An 8,086-nucleotide genomic window follows, 5' to 3' on the forward strand; every position below is an offset into this window, starting at 1 on the left:
TGATATACAAGCAGGTAGACCAGTGTTACGGAAGTGTTTCTGGTGACATACCAGGCCTGGCGGAGAGTCGGGTGAATTTGTATTCGTGTTCGACAGGGTTACATTCAAATTATTAAATGCATTCGGATTACATGACATGGAAGCTTCTTGTGGTTGTAAAACGTGGAAAATTTGAAAACACGATAAGTTGGAAGCGTGATAAGCTACAGAAACGTAATTCAGGATGAAAGAAAAAGACGAATACACAATAAGATGCAACCGTGCATGCAGGCTAAGCTACACAAGAGTAACATGGGATGAAATAGGAAGATAAATACACAAAATGATGGAACCGTGCATACAGGTAAGCAACAGAAAAGTAATACAGAATGAAACAGAAAGGTGAATACACAATGAATTGGAACCGTGCATGTAGGCTAAGCTACGGAAAAATATAGATAGAAAGATGAATATACATTAAGATGAAACCGCGCATGCAAGTACGCTACAGTTGTGTAGAAACCCGACAGACTAACATAAAACAACGCCTACAGGATGAGACAGAATAATGCGAATAATGGGTAAGATGGAACCATACATGAAGACTAAGCTACGAAGTAAGGTAGGATAAGATAGACACATATTTGTGAAGAGAAAGACATACATTTATGTGAGACTGGATGTCAGTTTCACATCACTAAAAGCGCATTTAATATTAGTATTTTTATTTTCAAGCGAGATACCGAGAGCATGGTTTCGGATATTTATGCAGTTTGACGTAGCAGAAATATTTATTTCCCATTAGTGGCTGTAACTATCTTTAATTTATGAGTGTGCGACAATGAAGGCGTAATCAAAGAGGAAAGTTTGTTATTGCTGAATTTGTTGATTAATCCAGTTTGCCTACCTCTGTTGCTGAGTGTACGTACGTAATGGCATCTGGTTTGGTAAGTAATTCCATTCATTCAACACAATGCTTGCCGAGTAAGACATTGCGTGACAGAAATATTATAATGCTTCCTGTAATTTCGAGAAGTATGCCTCATCCATTTTGTCTGTGCAAGGAAATGATCATCTGTATCATGGGAGCAGAAATGAACCATCATGGCTTCAACTATCAGGTTCCACCGCCGCCAGTCAGTCATAAATGAAGCATGTAGTCAAAACTATGGTAAACGTTTACTTAACAATTCGGTTTAGCCCGGGTAAGGTAGGGTAATGCGAAGTTAAATTTTGCGTGTCGCCCGAGCACATAACAGAAGATAGCTTAAAATGGATGCTATTTTCATAATATAAATCTTTCTACTGGTAGGTGATGCCTCCATCTGGTACTAGATTAATGTGTTTCGTCCTTGTGGCTATAAAACTTATCAATATTAACACGTCAACTCAAACTTACACTAAATAGGACTGTAATGTACCTACAGTGTACTGATACAGACCAAATGGTGTAACGGAACACGGGGAAGAGTGAGTGAGTGAGTTTAGTTTTACGCTGCACTGTAAGTAATCGAGTCTGGACCAGACACTCCAGTGATCAGCAGTATGACCATCGATCTGCGCAATTGGGACCGATGACATGTGTCAACCACGTCAGCGGGCCTGACCACCCGATCCCTTCAGTCGCCTCTTACGACAAGCATAGTCGCCGTTTATGCCTTCACGGGAGACTCGGGGCTGAAGAGCTACAGTAATATCTAGATTTCTTCATGAACAAAACATACGGCTAAATACATACTTTTGTTTCATGCATTGTAGCCACTGTACATCAAACTGTCTGTATCTCGAACCAACCTCCACCCACTAAGGTACATTTGTAGAATGTGAACCACGGCAACTAAAGGCAAAGTATTGGACTCACAACTTGTGAGGAAATGGTGAACATCTGTGTGGAAAAGTACATACATATTTATGCCACCATACACCTGTGATTGGTTGTTTGTTTCTTTAACACCACACTCTGCAACACGACGTCGGTCTGTAGATAAACGAATATGGACCATACAATCCAGTGATCAACACTGTGAGCATCGATGTATGCACCTGAAATACGATGACGTGTCAAACAAGTCTCACGATTCCACCCTGCTAATCGCCACGAATAACATTTATAATCTGACATACAGATGGGAGTAACATCACACTGACTTTTGATCGAGGTACGAAGATAGATGGTGATGACAAGAATAGGTGGATGTATTTGCCTACTTCGATAAACGCAATGTGTACAGGATAGGCAATACTAATTCCTGATTTTACGATCATGCATCTCTCATTTACCAGGTGAATGTAAAGGTGCTGCTGTCTGGTGTAGTTGTTCTGCTGTATGGAGTTGTTAGAGGAAGAGTTGTTGGTAAGTGTTTAGTGTTCAGCAGTGCACACTGTTGGCGTTGCTCCTGTAATGCCCATGAGTAGAATATAGTGACAAAGGGTAACGTTTGTTTCACTGATTTATAGCTTTTGACTAGAGAGAGATTAGTGAAACCGCCTTATGCTTTTCACAGGCATAATCATAACGAAACAGAGCGACCAATAGCGTATCTAAGACTGAACGAAAAACTCGGACGATGTCATCAATATTAAACAAACTTTATGGGCAACAATCGATTTTCTTTCGTAAATGCGACGTTTCGATACAGATTCTTGTACCGTTGTGCACCCCCATCATTCCTGTGTGACGACGGCACAGGGAACGTATCGATACGTCGCATTTACGAAATACAGGAAACTGTTATCCATAGTCTCTGTTCACTATTCTTCTCCCGACGTCTAAAACGCCTCTCACACAAATTGTTCAACCCAAACTTAATGTGGAGAAACATGTCATCAGTTTCAGTCGTTTTTGTCTATATTTCACATACTTCGTAACAATCGAACATAAAATGTATAAGTAAGTTTAAGATGTCGCAAGTATAATTGTTTCCTAAACGTGTAACAGTAAAAGATGACATGAAAAGGGCATAGCTATCATATATACTGAGTCAAAAAAGATACTTCACAAAATGCAATTTTTATAAATAATGAATATTTTTTTCTCTGATGATACATATATGTATCCGAAATGGGATCCCTATCTTTCGACCGTAGAGAAACGTCAGCAAAACCCTCTCAAACCCATCCATTCGTCGTGCAAATGACAGTAGTGCCAAATCAGGTTTTGCACGTGCAGTCGATCACGTGGTGTTCGCATTGAAGTTTTCTTCATTTGCACGTGTTTGCACTGGCCTCAAGAATTTGAAAAAAACAAAAACACTTGTAAGCCACAGTTCTAACGGTTCTTTAAATGCCACGATTGTCAATTGTGCAACGTGAACCTAACGTTGGCCTGTTGCAAGCGGGAAGATCAGTTATTGGCCGTCCACGTGTGCCGTCGTTAATGACTCAGCATACCTATGACAATACGATAAACATCGGCCACTAGCGTCAATATCACAACAATAAATATATGTCGACAACCAGTGTCAGCAGGAGTTGTCATATTTCACCGACTGGTATTGTATATTTGAATGATAGGTAATATGTATAGTCATAAACCTCGACATACAATCTTTAGGGGGCAGAAACTATTTGAAACGAAAGTCATGTGAATGATTTTCTTGTCAGCTCCACGTCTTCGTCTGTCTTCTGAACCAATGTTTCCCAAGGACGGAAAGTCTGTTACTATATCGTGCAGAGATACGAGGGGAAACATCACGACAGCACAATGGTTCAGAGACAATGTGGAAATCTTCCAAACAAGCCACTTGTATCCAAACACGACTCTCAATATGAATAGTGCCACATCTGTAAAAGGGCGCGTCGCTGTGAATGCAACTATAAAACATCATGATGTCATTCTTCAGTTCAACTCCACACTTGACAACCGCTTGTTGTGGAGGTGTAGGAACGGCAACGAATCAAGTTACAACATGAGACTTTGCTCTGAGCATCGAGGTAAATATCACCTATCAGTCAGTCTTGACTATCCTAAAAAACAGAGTTCATGTGGTATAAATGGGAAGATCGGCCACGTATTTTATAGAAATGTTCTACGTATGATCCGAAGAAAAAGATTTGGTTAAAATAGCATATATTTACAATATGAAGACTCACATTAGATGGCGCTAGTCGGTCCTTTACCCACCAACCAAATGTAATGCGATGGTATTTGAAGTTTAGAGTCTAGCTCTGCGAAATGGTTCACTCCTCCTAGCAAAATGGTGTATATCAGGTCCCTATTCCTGTTTATGGAGAACGTTCAATAGGTACCCCAATTTAAAAACAATATACAGATACCGTGGCCACGGCTGTTTCAGTTAAATGTGGACATTCGAACTGAAAACTATGACCCACTAAAACAGAATAGACTGTTATTCAAATTGCTGTAAGGACCTGAAATCTATCAGGAAGTTTTTAAACCGTTTTAGGCAATATTTGGCAGTCTGATGTCTAGTTACATAGTTTTTGGTAATCTGCCAACTAATCATGACCATCTATTACAAGTCCAACCTATCGGCGCATTTAACTAATGCTATTTAAAACTGGCATTGACTCGTGAAGATCCAGGTTAGAATTTTAGTCTTCACTGACCCATGCTTGTTGTAAGAGGCGACTAACGGGACTCCTGACTGGGTTGACATGTCATCGTTCCCCAATTGCGTAGATCGATGTTCATTCTGTTTGATCACTGGATTGCCTGGTACTGCCTCGATTATTTACAGACCGCCTCCACATAGGTAGCTGTCACTGAGTGTGGCGTAAAGCTAAATCCACCCACTTACTGAAATTGCCATCACGTTTCCTATTCTACAGACGAATGTCTGCGGCCTACTCTGATACTGGAACCACAGAGAGCAGCAGATGGCAACAATGTCACGCTTTCCTGCAGACACGGAGGAGGACTCAATATAAGTAATGTGCTGTGGTATAGGAACAATGTTTACATATTCCAAACGTGTACGGGTCTGTCAGGAATCCAGCAAGAACAGTCGGATAAAGAAGACTACAAGGCTGTCGAAGAGCGACTTTCAGTCAACGCCAACTTTACCGTTCACACAGTCATTCTCCAGATGAACTCGACACTGGATGCGGATTCTGTTTGGACCTGTGATAACAATCAGACATTCAGTAGTGATGTGGTTATCGGGACAAGCCAAACAGGTAAGAGAACGAGAGAACATGATTCGTACATGATTCCATATGGCGATGATTACTGATTAGCGCGGTTACCGTTTTCCCATTAACGTATATCTACCATGCTTGTTTTTACATTGCACATATATCACGCGTTAACGTAGCATTCTCGCAAACGTCATATCAAACGAGACAGAAGTATGACGGAAAGGATTAGGTGATCAATAACTATTGGAGGCATTTCTATTTTGATTAAGCTAATGTATGTTCAAAAATAGCAGGAACATGTTGTGAATAGCTGGGTTTTTTTTTTTACTGGCACAGCGTTCTTCATAAAAAATGAAGTTAATTGTTGTCATGTTATTAGTTTTGTTTTCATGAAAAGCCGAATGACACGGATCTGAGAATTTCTGTCTTCTGTAGACTTTTTCCGCTTAAACGAACGGGTTTACTTAAAGTAAGAGTTATGGAACTTACATTCTCAAGAGACATGACGGATTTTACGTATCGTCTATCACCATGTCTTTTTTTCAGAAGAATCGACCAATTTACCACTGCAGTCTACATCAACAACTAACGAAACAAGTAACCCGTGACGAGATATATATTTGCATGTGATAAAAATGCATGTTGTAAAAGCTGTACTCGTCAGTAACTAAACTCTACACGTTCCATGTATTGTGAATTGCATGCTCACAACAACTAAGCACGTGGCTCACAATCCTACCATTCAGTCACGCCTTCCGCACGATGAATGTGGATATCTTGTTACATATTTGACTATCACTGCTATTCATGTTGCTGTCGACATCTCACATGCCTAACTGAACTCAAAAGTGCAAAGTTTGTAAATATATAGTTGTTTTGTCATCAGAATATTTAGAGTAAAATGGAGTAAAGTTAGACTTTAATGGTGTTTTACTCCAGGTATACGGGTCCGGGGTAGTCCCGTAAGTTCAACCTTTGGGTCGAGGTACAACTTTTGAGGAAACGGTCTTGTCTTAAGGGATTAAGACACAGTGTAAAATGAGTCCCCTCAGGCAAAGAAATTTGACATGTGAACCAGCATGCTTAGTGAAAGAGTTTAGTTCACACAACATCATTATTTCCACAACTTCAGTTATGACAAGTGCACAAAAAGTTTCTTCCTACTTCTCGTAGTTGAAGATATATATGTGCAAATGGTTATACCAGCATTGCGATCACGTAGACAGTAAAACAACTAGAATATCACAATTTGAATAAAACTAGCATGGACAGGTAAAACTAATATCACTATTTAGACAATACAATATAAAAACAGGCTATAGATCGCCAACAACAGAAGATAGATCACCATACTAGGGACCATGAGGACTTACCGTACTTTTGCTACCTACATGGACCCCAGCTGGATTTACACCATCCCTTCAGCTGCTGGCGATTGTTGGAAAAGTTGGCCAAAATTAAAACAACAAGAATTCCGCATTTAAAAAGCGTGGTAAGTTCACATAGACCTGAAAGTTTTTGGACACGTACCACTCTCAGCAAAACAATAATTTTACAATACTTCAACCCCCTTTGAGGGTACAGCCACCAACAACTCAAGTTACTAATCTAAACTACAAATTAATAAAATACATCTATTTACAGAACATATTACTCACATTCAACCCCAAATCTAACAGCAAAGCTAAATCTATACGTCGCTGCTCAGGAAATGGTTCATCAGCCTACAGGCTGTCAACAGATGAAGTTCGAAAGGAGCCAAAGCAAAGTCATAGACCTTGATGATGGGCAAAATCTAGTAATTTAAAGTTGCTTTTTCCGCCATAGACGATGGAGCCATAATCAAGTTTAGAACGCACGAGTGATCGATATAGAGGGAGAAGGGTAGCATGATCCCCTAGTCATTTAGAATTTGAAGCCACTTTCAACAAGACATGTGATTTCAGGCTTTTAGTTTTAAGGGATTTAATGTGCGGAAAAAAGTTAAGTGTGAATCAGATATTAGATCCAAGGACTTAGCTTCCTTCACAACCTTAATTGGCGTGTCATCAAGAGATAGTTCAGGGTTGTTATGTGGTTTGTATTTACGACAAAAATTTAGGCAGTTAGTGTTTCGATTTTAGAAAATTTAAAACCGTTTTTAAGACACCATATTATTAATCTTGTTTAAACACAACTGCAGTTGCCGTTCAATGGTATGCATATTTTTACCAAGACATATTAAATTCATCCACAAATAACGATCGATCAATTGAATCATTTAAAACTATTGATAAACCGTTTAAAAAGTGTGACAGACAAAATACTGCCTTGTGGAACACCCTTATCCTGATTGTAATGATCAGACAGGGTAGAACCCACGCGGACTTGAAACAGTCTGTCATTTAAAAAGTTGGCTATAAATTGCGGCAAACGACATCGCAAGCCGAAGTCATGTAAGTCTCTTAAAATGCCATATTTCCAGGTTGTGTAATATGCTTTTTCGGGATCAAGAAAGATAGACACAGCAGGTTGTTTATTAATTAGTTCGTATTTCACAAATGATTCTAAACGCAGTAAGTGGTCGACTGTACTTCTGTTTTTACGGAAACCACATTGTATGTCTGTCATGAGATTATTTGTTTCACTCCATGAAGAAGGAAATTTCATAGGATGGCGATGGACCATAGGATGGCGATGGAAATAATGTTCTGCTTTTTACCTTGCCTTCCTAGCCTGTTTGCATTCATCAGTGAACCATGGTTTTCTTATGTGTGGAAGTGCAGAAGACTTTGGTATACACCCATCAGCAATGTCATGGAGTACAGCTGAAAAACATTTAATAGCATCAGGAACAGTTATAAAACGTTCGGGATTAAGTTTGCCAGTACAGAGAGATTCATGTAGAGTCCAGTTGGCCTTTCTAAAATTCATTATTTGAAAGAAAATCCTCAAGTAATTTACCTTTGGTGTTCGTAGTAGTACCTCCACAGAGAGGGTTGTGGAAATTTAAATCGCCCACGATTAT

Source organism: Haliotis asinina, chromosome 1 (genome assembly GCF_037392515.1).
Source record: "Haliotis asinina isolate JCU_RB_2024 chromosome 1, JCU_Hal_asi_v2, whole genome shotgun sequence".
Lineage (NCBI taxonomy): Eukaryota > Metazoa > Mollusca > Gastropoda > Lepetellida > Haliotidae > Haliotis > Haliotis asinina.